This window comes from Mesocricetus auratus, unplaced genomic scaffold, assembly GCF_017639785.1.
Source record: "Mesocricetus auratus isolate SY011 unplaced genomic scaffold, BCM_Maur_2.0 Super-Scaffold_100011, whole genome shotgun sequence".
In the NCBI taxonomy this organism is placed as follows: domain Eukaryota; kingdom Metazoa; phylum Chordata; class Mammalia; order Rodentia; family Cricetidae; genus Mesocricetus; species Mesocricetus auratus.
Genome location: NW_024429195.1, coordinates 13,259,789 through 13,271,742, shown reverse-complemented (window position 1 = coordinate 13,271,742; position 11,954 = coordinate 13,259,789).

Sequence of the window (11,954 nt, the reverse complement as noted above, 5' to 3'; positions counted from 1 at the left end):
GTTGGGTAGGGGGAGGCGACTAGTGCCTCAGCACGAGTAGAAACTAGCTGACAGCTTGTGGAGTCTTTTTCTTTCTTCCGAGGTGGATGGATACCAGGGTTTGAACTAAGGTTGTCAACCTCCGGAGCAGTCACCTTTACCTGCTGGAAATCTCATCAGCCCCAAACTACCGAATTTTCAGTGAACAGAAATGAGCAGTGGAAAAAAACCCCTTGGTATATTATTTCTCTGCACATAACGACTGTTGTTATTAGAGCGATTATTGTTTTACTTACCCTTGAAAAAATGAAAACCAAGCAAGCAGGGACTTGGAGGTGAGACTAACAGTATATTTTAACAGACTGTTTTGAACAGTAGGTGCTAATGACAGCAGTAATTAAGGGTCCTTTGTAAATCAAGTGGAAAGATTGCAGATTTCATGCATTAGAACTATAGGAAAAGCAGCATTTCACAGTTTGTTGTGACCAAAACAAAGACAAGCAAAAAAAAAAAAACCTTATTGCTGGATATATTTTTTTCCTATTTCAATATAGTCACAGTAAGTGCAACTGAAATGGAGTAGCAGCTTCAGAAAAGTCATCTCAAGACTCACTTCATTACTGAAAACACTATCTACCCAGACACTGAATATCAGACAAGAAAAAGGTTCAAATCCCCTTGGCTCAGATGTACACCATTGCAGAACTCCGTTTGCAAAAATGAAAATGTAGGAATTGCTAGTATTTCTGGGATCCGTAGGCCACAGACCTCACTGACGATATGTGCATGAAAAGGCATCTTGTGTTACCCCAACAAATCAATGAATTTGGGAGGGTGGGGGTGTAAAGAACTTTGAACCTTAATACTGTGTGACAACACTTTTTCTGGGGAGATGCGGCACCCATGTCTACTCGTCCCAGAGAGAACCCACACACACACACACACACAGACCAACATACAGATATCACCAAAGTCCGAGTTGGTGAACCAGTGAGTTTTATTTCAGTTTCTTACAGGAGTATTTGGGTGAGGGGTCAATTACAGGAGCAGAAATGACTCAAAGACAGCTGCATCACCAAAGCCCACCAGACACAGGTGACAGCTCACAATGCCAGGAACCTGGAGCATACTGCACAGTCTGCAGGTAGCTCAACAGGTTGCAGGGTGTCCTTTGCAGGTAGGTACCTCAGTTGGTCTAAACCATTTCCAGGTAGCTAGGCTGCTTCCTGCTTCTCCAGGCAGCTGGTGTGAGTCTTCTTGGGTTGTCTAAGAGTCTTTTTTACAAGTCTGAGGGGGAAGTCTCAGTTTTTATTGCTTACTCTGTCAGGGTGGAGCCTGGTGAGTCTGGTCAGTTTCAGGGACTTCCTGAAGCTCTTTTGAGATATTTATCTACCTGTTTGGGGAGCTTCCCTGCAGGACAGAATGTTTCAATCTCAGAAAAACTGTTACACACTTATGCATTAGGCATGAGGTCTGATTTAAACTCTCTTCATTTCTTGGTTTTGCTGATTAGCAGAGATGCTATTTCTAACCTCATAAGATCAGTGTTCTGGAGCTTTAGTTTTCTTCAGTTAATCAGGTCTTTGCGGTGAGCTGTATCTTTAACTTCCACAAAATTATTTGGCTTTTAAAAGGGGGAAGCAAACTATTATTCATCCTGCTGCAAGTCTGTAAGAATGTGCAGAGGATCTCTTGTTAAAGTCACCTTCCTTTTCTAAAATTCATCTAGTTAATACACAGCTCCTGAGTCAGAAATGCTCCTCAATGTCAGCCAGAAAACTAATCCAAGGGGCTGGTGAACTGGCTCAGCAGTCAAGAGCACTTACTGTGCTTACAGAGGACCAGGGCTTGGTTCCCAGCACCCTCGGGGCAGTTTACTGCAGCCTGGAATCTCAGCTCCAGAGGCTCTAACACCCTCCTGGCCCCTGCAGTCACCAGACACACATGCAGTGTATATCCATGCAGGCAAAATGAAGATAGATAAATACATGTTTTAAGAGAAAATTAAACCAAGTGAGCTACACACAGAAGAATTAGTTTGCAGTCTAAAAACATGTAGAACATAAAATTACAAGGGAAAAGCGATGAAAGAGTAGCCTTCTGGACGTACTCAAAAAAGACGTCTGTACCCCAGGAAGTTCACAGCTTCAGCACAGAGGGGAGGCTGTGACTCCTCACTTTCTCTTCTCCCCATACCTAAGCCACTTACCTATGTCACCAAGTCAAGACTGCAACTTGATTTATTCAGGCAAGGAATTGGAGGGTCTGAAGCATGGGCTCTGTGGTTTTGAGACATTGAAACTTGTTCTACTTTTCCTTGTAACTCAGACTTTAATTTTTTTTCATGGAGAATTTCTCTTTCTGCAGAAACAAAAATAACAATAATTACAGCATTATGGATTCCCATAAGTTAATTATCTCATTTATCATAAAATGAAACTGAAAATACATGTAAATTTGCATCCCTCTCTTTGGGGGACCAGTGTGTAGAGAAGCATACTTCGTGACTGTACCCAAGAGCTCCCCAATGGCAAGTAGAGTTATGCTTGCTTAGTTACAGCAGTTCAGTCTGATTGAAGTGTATGATGAGGGCCACATTCAAAAGAACAGATGGTTCATAAAATCTCTCTCACACACAGAGCTACTCACCTCTTCAAAGTGGTGGGAATGGCAGTCACAAGTAGAGGTCTTTGAGAGCATCAATCTGGACAGTATTATGTGCATCCTAGAGGTCAGAAACACCATCATAGCTGTGTAGGGGAGTTGCAAGAACCGGAAAGTGAGCAGACTGGAGAATTGAACAACAAAGGCCAGTCCCCATGAAGTAGTGATGCTCTTATACTTAGTGACCTCATCCAAATCAGAGACCTTTGTCCTAGCTGTTTGTAGACTTTCTGGTGCACCCCTGCAAGGTTGCCTAAATGTCTCCTTGGAAGTCTTAGAAGCCAAGTTCTTCGGGCAGTATTTCAGTCCTCACCAGCAATGCTTCACGGAATGGAAAAAGTAAGAAGTAAGCTGAGGTGCTCCAGGCAGTGGTGGCACACACCTTTAACCCCAGCACTCACAATGCAGAGGCAGGTACATTTCTGACTTCGAGGACATCCTGGTCTGCAGAACAGGTTCCAGGATAGCCAGGGCTACCCAGAGAAACCCTGCCTCCAGGGGGAAAAAGGAATCTGAGATGCTAGGGGAAGAAAGAGGACATTGGACAGGCTGTGATGGTTTGGGGCCCAGAAGGATGGCTCAGTCAGTGAAGTGCTTGCCTTGTAAGCATGAAACCTGAATCTGACCTCCAGAACCCACATACATGCTGGAAGATGGGAGGATACTTCATCCTGGCTGGCTAGCCAGTCTAGATTTTAATTAGCAAGCTCCGGGCCAATGAGCGATCCTGTCTTGAAGCAAAGGGGCATCATTACTGAGGTTGACATTCAAGGTTGTCTTCTGGCCTCCACACGTGTGTGGGGGTGACTATAGTTGCATACTCAGACTTTGATGATAACTTTATAGATACCAACAAGAAAAGGGTGTGATGATGCTTAAGTGCCTACACGAGGTTGTCCTGTAGCTCTGGCCTTGAGCCCCAGCTGGCATTTCCAAGGACCGAATCACATTCTCTTTCCTTCAGTCAATTCCGTATCTGCCCATGCCCCTTTGATAGGACGCCAGTGACCCAGAGACAAGAAAGACATCTTCACGTTCAGTTCATAGACCGCTCTGCCCCTCTACTTTCAATGGATCAATAAAACTGAGTTCAACGTTGTATCAGAAGACAGGACTTTGGTGACTGAGTGTAATAGGGACACTGCTGCTCGTGTACAAAGAAGCAGATACTTGTAAGCCTTTAATGGAGTGCTGCGCTCCTGGAATCCCAGCCGACTGTCTAGCAATGCTACTGTTTCAATAATTCCGCAAGTATGTGGCGGCCACCTGTGCCCCACACACTGTGGCAGGTGCTGAGCACATAGTAACAGGATGCAGAGCGCTGTCCTGACCGCAGTGGATCAGGGCAGTGGGTGTTGTGGCAGGACTAAGATGGAGAGGGTATGGAGGCCAAGGAAATACTGCATACTCAGAGGCCCAAGGAAGCTCTTCTAGAAAAGTCCACCAGTAGTTCCCTCTCACAGGCCCGTGAGTACGAGAGGGTGTGACGAGAGATGAGGCTAAGGCCCAGGAGATAAATAAGAGCCTGATTGCTCAAGACCATCCAGAAGTTCAGAGTCTGCCCATGGAACACCATGTGCTTTGAAAGGACTCCAGGCGACTGACACTTCTTACTGAGGTTGTTTTCAAAAGTGTGCGCTGTAAATCCCGCTTCTGCCAGATGCTTCACCAGGAAAGCTCCTGAGAGTCAAGTAACCTTGGGACGTGGTCACCCGCATCTCTCTGGAAGATTCGTTACCACCTTGACAGGCTCAAGAAACCTCACAGCAAAACATATTTAACTTTGGGTAACTTAACAGAGCCCAAATCCTGTCCCATCCCACAGAACACTGCAGGAAGTTCTGTGCAAGAGAGTGAAACTAGCTGAGGATGTGTGTCAGCGGTAGGACTCTGCCTAGCATGCATGAGAGACTCTGGGCTCAGTCCCCAGCACCTCAAAAGGAAGGGGGTATGTGTGTGGAGGAAGTAGAAGACAGTTGTGTTTATTTTAAATGTGTGTGTGTGTGTTGTATTGCACATGTGGTGTGTGTGTGTGTGGTGTGTGTGCACGTGTGTGTAGATGTGTTTGACTGGAGTCCAGAAGCCAGAGGAGGATGTCAGGTGTCCTGATCCATCTCTCTCCCTTAAGAAAGGGTCTCTCACAAACCTGTAGTTAATCTGAAAGCCAGCAAGCCCCAGACAACCTCTACAAGACTGAAATGCAGACATGGGCAGGGCCTCATTCCAGCTTTTATACATGGTTGCTAGGATTTGAACTCGGTTCCTCACACGAGCACAGTACATACTCTTACCTGTAGTCATCTCCCTATGGATGCCTTGAAGGCAATTAGTCTAGATCCACCTATATTCAGTTGCCAAGCATGTAGCCTGAGTCAAATGCCACACTCCCCTCAGTATCTCCTCTGTCAGTTGTCCTTAACAAGCAGGGCTAAGGGCCTGTAGTGACTTCTGCTGGATACATTGAACTCTGACCTTAAAGTGGGGAGGAAGTAGCTTTATAAAACAGAAATCCCAGAGGGGAGAATTTGGCTAGCCTTTTCCAACATGGCCCTTTGGGTATATTAATACTTATCTCCATGTAACAAAAACTCCTTATGAGGAGTAAGGCCAGACTTATTTAACGGGACCCTTTATTATGGGTTATCTTTTAATATGGAAAGTTACCTTCTACTAGAAGCCTGTATTCTGTCTAGAATAACAAATACTGGCCTCCTGGAACTATTTCTATGATTTCCTTATGCCTGGTAAGACAATTGCTATGAAGGTGCCATTCCCCATGGACCAGAAGTCTTTCAAAGTTTGTTTCCTTAATAGGTAAATATTCCTCGCAAGATCCCATTTACATTATTAATGTTCACTTCTTTAGGAAGAAAGTGTTTTTTGGGCATCCTAGCCTGTGCCATAAATTTCAAGAGGAGTATGAACTGGTGGATTATTTTCTTGTTCATGTATTTTAATATGTATATAATGGTTTTATAGTAATTATGGAAAGGTTATCTGAGGTCCATAATGGGGGAAAGTTTTTAAAAGCCTTTCATTCTGTTCCTCATATTTCTCTTTTTGGTGCTGAATCATTTGACAAGGTGCCTGGTCCGTGAGAGGTCTGGTTTCAATTGTGGATGTTGAAAAATACATTTGTAATTACAGTCTATAGCCAGCCAATGGAAATTTCTAACTTAATCTTCGATGGTCAGTGGATATGCGTGCTATTCCCCCATCACACTGGCGAAGAAACTGAGGCTTGGAAAACTTAAGAAGTGTTCCCTAAACTACACAGACTGAAGTTCCAGAAACCAGAGTTGAACTCTGGCATTCTAACCCCTGACCACAGAACTGCAGACAGAACGTGGAGCAGGTTCCTACGCTGAAAGTTTAGAGTTCATCCACAACACCTACTTTTTCTTTGTTGGCCAGCATCTCATGGTGATGAGTCTGTTGTTCTTCAGGGTTAACGCTGAGGCATTGGTTTTTTCAGAGAGCTGTCTCTCGTACCAGTTCAAATCTGAGGCATTCCTGTCTTCACGTTTACAGGATCCCATTGTATCCTCTCGATTCCATGTTTAATAAGCCTCAGTTGTGGTTTCTTAGACTTTGTGCCTAAGTCTAGGCCTGGCTCTGAACGAGCAGCATAACCTCGGGGGATGCCGGAAGCCACAGTTCCTCACCACCACGAGAAGAGAAGGGGAGGGGAAGGAAGGGGAGGGGAGGGGAGGGAAGGGAAGGGAAGGGGAGGGGAGGGAAGGGAAGGGAAGGGAAGGGAAAGGAAGGGAAGAGGAGGGGAGAGAAGGGAAGGGAAGAGAAGAGAAGAGATCACCTCTAGGGCTGGGCAGGGTCCCTGGGGGGCTCAATCCTGTGCTGTCATTCTTTAGACATCATTTCAATGCAATCTAAGAAAAATCAGAATAGGCTATGATTTATTTATCTAAATGCTGCTTCTTGGCGGCCTCAGGGATCCTATAAATTGCCTTGGAGAGGTGCCAGGGTGGAAGAGAGGCAGGGCAGAGCAGATTCCTATGCTCACATGGCATCCTGGTGTGTCTTGGAAGGTAGAGGAGCTCATGTTTGTTGCGTCCTATGGTCACGTACTACCAATTTGGCCAGAGACTTTCCCTCTATTAATGAACCCCCATATCAATCCCATTATCCCTAAGAACAGGTAAAACAGAGTTGGCCCAAATGTGCTATTAGCTTCCAGGAATGCAAGTAGGCCCTCAGTTTTATGTGAGAAGGGTATCTGTGTCTCCTAGTAAGAAGTTATGATTTGACAGGTCCACTGGTGTCTTCATCTCCACTGAACAGGGGAGGGATGGGAGCTATCCGGGAGTCGAAACAAGTCACTGAGGAGTACACAAGCCTCAGATACTTGGTGGATGGCACATTCCACTGCGGATTAAGTCTATGTCCTCCTGCTCACCTGCGGAGACCCTAATCATCAGCAAATGTGATAGGATCAGGGTGTGAATTTGGGTGGAGACAATTAAATCATGAGAATGCAGCCCTTATAACACAATAGGATTAGTTATGAGAAGAGACCAAGGGCTGGAGAGATGGCTCAACAGTTAACCACACACACTGCTCTTGCAGAAGACCCAGGTTCAGTTCCCAGCACCCACATAAGGCAGCCAGAGCTGCCTATAATTCCGGTTTCAGGGAGGAAGATCTGATCTCTCCCGTCTGGACTGTACAGGCATCTACACATGCAGGCACGCACGCACACATGAATACTTTGAAATAATAAAAATCCATCTTGTTAACGAGGTAACCTGAGAGAACCCCTGTCCTTCTCTCTCTCTCTCTCTCTCTCTCTCTCTCTCTCTCTCTCTCTCTCTCTCTCTCTCTCTCTCAGAAACAACAGAAACAAGGCTCCCAGCTCCCTTTGTGGAGTCCACACCTTCTCCTTGGACTGCCCAGCACTCAGATCCATGAGCAAAAAACGTCTGTCATTCAAGCCATCCAGGCTATGACATGTTTTCATGTGTTTAAAGACATTTGTTTATCTATGGGGGAGGCACGCACATATACCTTGGCACCCACATGGAGATCCAAGGCTAACTCTTGGGTATTGGTTCTTCCCTTCCCATGAGGGTCTCAAGGACCAAACTCAGTCAATTATCTGCAGAGCCACCCATCAGTCAGCCCCAGGGTGCCCTTACTGAGACTTAGCTACACCCCAGAGGAAACAGTCACTACTTTGCTAAGCACTTGCATTTTATAATGGGACAGTGATATCAGGACCCAGAGTGTGACTGGGGGAGTAGGGGGTTAGTGCTGCTTAGCATGAGAAAGACCTTGTATCTCAGCACCTCCAGAGAAACGTTCACAAGATCAAACCCAAGGCCTCTGCCTTAACACCTTCCCACTCTATCATTATGCCATCGGAGTTCCATAGTGGGTGGTAGTTTACGGCCTTGTAGTGCTTTCTCTCCCTGCTAATGCCATTCATTCTGTAACTACTGATCAGAAGTCCTGTGCTAGGAGGCAGGATGCACAGGAAATAAATTTCCTCATCCAGGAAGCCTCCCAAACTAGAGGTGAGAAGGAAATGTGGACGATAAAATACTGAGAGCATGGCGAGGGGTGGGGGAGACCCCAAGCTTAGTTAGAAAGACACCTCATGTTAAGAGAGGCAACAACAGCCAGATGCCATGACTGAAGCAGGTAGCGTTTGGCTCATTGTCTGATGGAGGCTCGCCCAGGCGTGTCTGTCTAATGGCTTGCTGCTGCTCTCCCGTTTTAACATTGGAACAAAGCCTGGGCAGCATCGGTTTGTCTCTGCACAAGCTGCATTCTTCACGTTGGCTCTGGTAGACAGTCTAGGTCAGCGGTTTTTAATCTGCATTGAGCCCTAAGAATTCCTTCACTGGGCCCCAGGGACCTATGGTGTGGCGCAGGGGGTACTAACTGACCCTTCTTTAACTCAACTGCCTTCTTCAAATTGAGTAAGGTTTTTTAAAATAACTGATTCGAGCTTAGAGTTTGAAAGTAGTGTCTCTCTCTCTCTCTCTCTCTCTCTCTCTCTGTGTGTGTGTGTGTGTGTGTGTGCATGTATACATATGTGGACCTATGTATGGAAGTCAGAGAAAAATCTTGGATGTTGTTGATCAGGAGCCATGCACTTGTGTGTTCATCAGGAGCCATGCACTTGTGTGTTCATAGGAGCCATGCACTTGTGTGTTCATAGGAGCCATGCACTTGTGTGTTCATAGGAACCATGCACTTGTGTGTTCATCAGGAACCATGCACTTGTGTGTTCATTAGGAACCATGCACTTGTGTGTTCATCAGGAACCATGCACTTGTGTGTTCATCAGGAACCATGCACTTGTGTGTTCATCAGGAGCCATGCACTTGTGTGTTCATCAGGAACCATGCACTTGTGTGTTCATCAGGAACCATGCACTTGTGTGTTCATAGGAGCCATGCACTTGTGTGTTCATCAGGAACCATGCACTTGTGTGTTCATCAGGAACCATGCACTTGTGTGTTCATCAGGAGCCATGCACTTGTGTGTTCATCAGGAACCATGCACTTGTGTGTTCATCAGGAGCCATGCACTTGTGTGTTCATAGGAGCCATGCACTTGTGTGTTCATAGGAGCCATGCACTTGTGTGTTCATAGAAGCCATGCACTTGTGTGTTCATCAGGAGCCATGCACTTGTGTGTTCATCAGGAGCCATGCACTTGTGTGTTCATAGGAGCCATGCACTTCTTGTGTGTTCATCAGGAGCCATGCACTTGTGTGTTCATAGGAGCCATGCACTTGTGTGTTCATCAGGAGCCATGCACTTGTGTGTTCATAGAAGCCATGCACTTGTGTGTTCATAGGAGCCATGCACTTGTGTGTTCATAGGAGCCATGCACTTGTGTGTTCATAGGAGCCATGCACTTGTGTGTTCATAGGAGCCATGCACTTGTGTGTTCATCAGGAGCCATGCACTTGTGTGTTCATAGAAGCCATGCACTTGTGTGTTCATAGGAGCCATGCACTTGTGTGTTCATCAGGAGCCATGCACTTGTGTGTTCATAGGAGCCATGCACTTGTGTGTTCATAGGAGCCATGCACTTGTGTGTTCATAGAAGCCATGCACTTGTGTGTTCATCAGGAGCCATGCACTTGTGTGTTCATAGGAGCCATGCACTTGTGTGTTCATCAGGAACCATGCACTTGTGTGTTCATAGGAGCCATGCACTTGTGTGTTCATCAGGAGCCATGCACTTGTGTGTTCATAGGAGCCATGCACTTGTGTGTTCATCAGGAACCATGCACTTGTGTGTTCATAGGAGCCATGCACTTGTGTGTTCATCAGGAGCCATGCACTTCTTGTGTGTTCATCAGGAACCATGCACTTGTGTGTTCATCAGGAACCATGCACTTGTGTGTTCATCAGGAGCCATGCACTTGTGTGTTCATCAGGAACCATGCACTTGTGTGTTCATAGGAGCCATGCACTTGTGTGTTCATAGGAGCCATGCACTTGTGTATTCATAGGAGCCATGCACTTGTGTGTTCATAGGAGCCATTCACTTGTGTGTTCATCAGGAGCCATGCACTTGTGTGTTCATAGGAGCCATGCACTTGTGTGTTCATCAGGAGCCATGCACTTGTGTGTTCATAGGAGCCATGCACTTCTTGTGTGTTCATCAGGAACCATGCACTTGTGTGTTCATCAGGAACCATGCACTTGTGTGTTCATCAGGAGCCATGCACTTGTGTGTTCATCAGGAACCATGCACTTGTGTGTTCATCAGGAACCATGCACTTGTGTGTTCATCAGGAGCCATGCACTTGTGTGTTCATCAGGAACCATGCAGTTGTGTGTTCATCAGGATCCATGCACTTGTGTGTTCATAGGAGCCATGCACTTGTGTGTTCATAGGAACCATGCACTTGTGTGTTCATAGGAGCCATGCACTTGTGTGTTCATCAGGAACCATGCACTTGTGTGTTCATCAGGAGCCATGCACTTCTTGTGTGTTCATAGGAACCATGCACTTGTGTGTTCATAGGAGCCATGCACTTGTGTGTTCATAGGAGCCATGCACTTGTGTGTTCATAGAAGCCATGCACTTGTGTGTTCATCAGGAGCCATGCACTTGTGTGTTCATAGGAGCCATGCACTTGTGTGTTCATAGAAGCCATGCACTTGTGTGTTCATCAGGAGCCATGCACTTGTGTGTTCATCAGGAGCCATGCACTTGTGTGTTCATAGGAGCCATGCACTTCTTGTGTGTTCATCAGGAGCCATGCACTTGTGTGTTCATAGGAGCCATGCACTTGTGTGTTCATCAGGAGCCATGCACTTGTGTGTTCATAGAAGCCATGCACTTGTGTGTTCATAGGAGCCATGCACTTGTGTGTTCATAGGAGCCATGCACTTGTGTGTTCATAGGAGCCATGCACTTGTGTGTTCATAGGAGCCATGCACTTGTGTGTTCATCAGGAGCCATGCACTTGTGTGTTCATAGAAGCCATGCACTTGTGTGTTCATAGGAGCCATGCACTTGTGTGTTCATAGAAGCCATGCACTTGTGTGTTCATCAGGAGCCATACACTTCTTGTGTGTTCATCAGGAACCATGCACTTGTGTGTTCATCAGGAACCATGCACTTGTGTGTTCATCAGGAGCCATGCACTTGTGTGTTCATCAGGAACCATGCACTTGTGTGTTCATAGGAGCCATGCACTTGTGTGTTCATAGGAGCCATGCACTTGTGTATTCATAGGAGCCATGCACTTGTGTGTTCATAGGAGCCATTCACTTGTGTGTTCATCAGGAGCCATGCACTTGTGTGTTCATAGGAGCCATGCACTTGTGTGTTCATCAGGAGCCATGCACTTGTGTGTTCATAGGAGCCATGCACTTCTTGTGTGTTCATCAGGAACCATGCACTTGTGTGTTCATCAGGAACCATGCACTTGTGTGTTCATCAGGAGCCATGCACTTGTGTGTTCATCAGGAACCATGCACTTGTGTGTTCATCAGGAGCCATGCACTTGTGTGTTCATCAGGAACCATGCAGTTGTGTGTTCATCAGGATCCATGCACTTGTGTGTTCATAGGAGCCATGCACTTGTGTGTTCATAGGAACCATGCACTTGTGTGTTCATAGGAGCCATGCACTTGTGTGTTCATCAGGAACCATGCACTTGTGTGTTCATCAGGAGCCATGCACTTCTTGTGTGTTCATAGGAACCATGCACTTGTGTGTTCATAGGAGCCATGCACTTGTGTGTTCATAGGAGCCATGCACTTGTGTGTTCATAGAAGCCATGCACTTGTGTGTTCATCAGGAGCCATGCACTTGTGTGT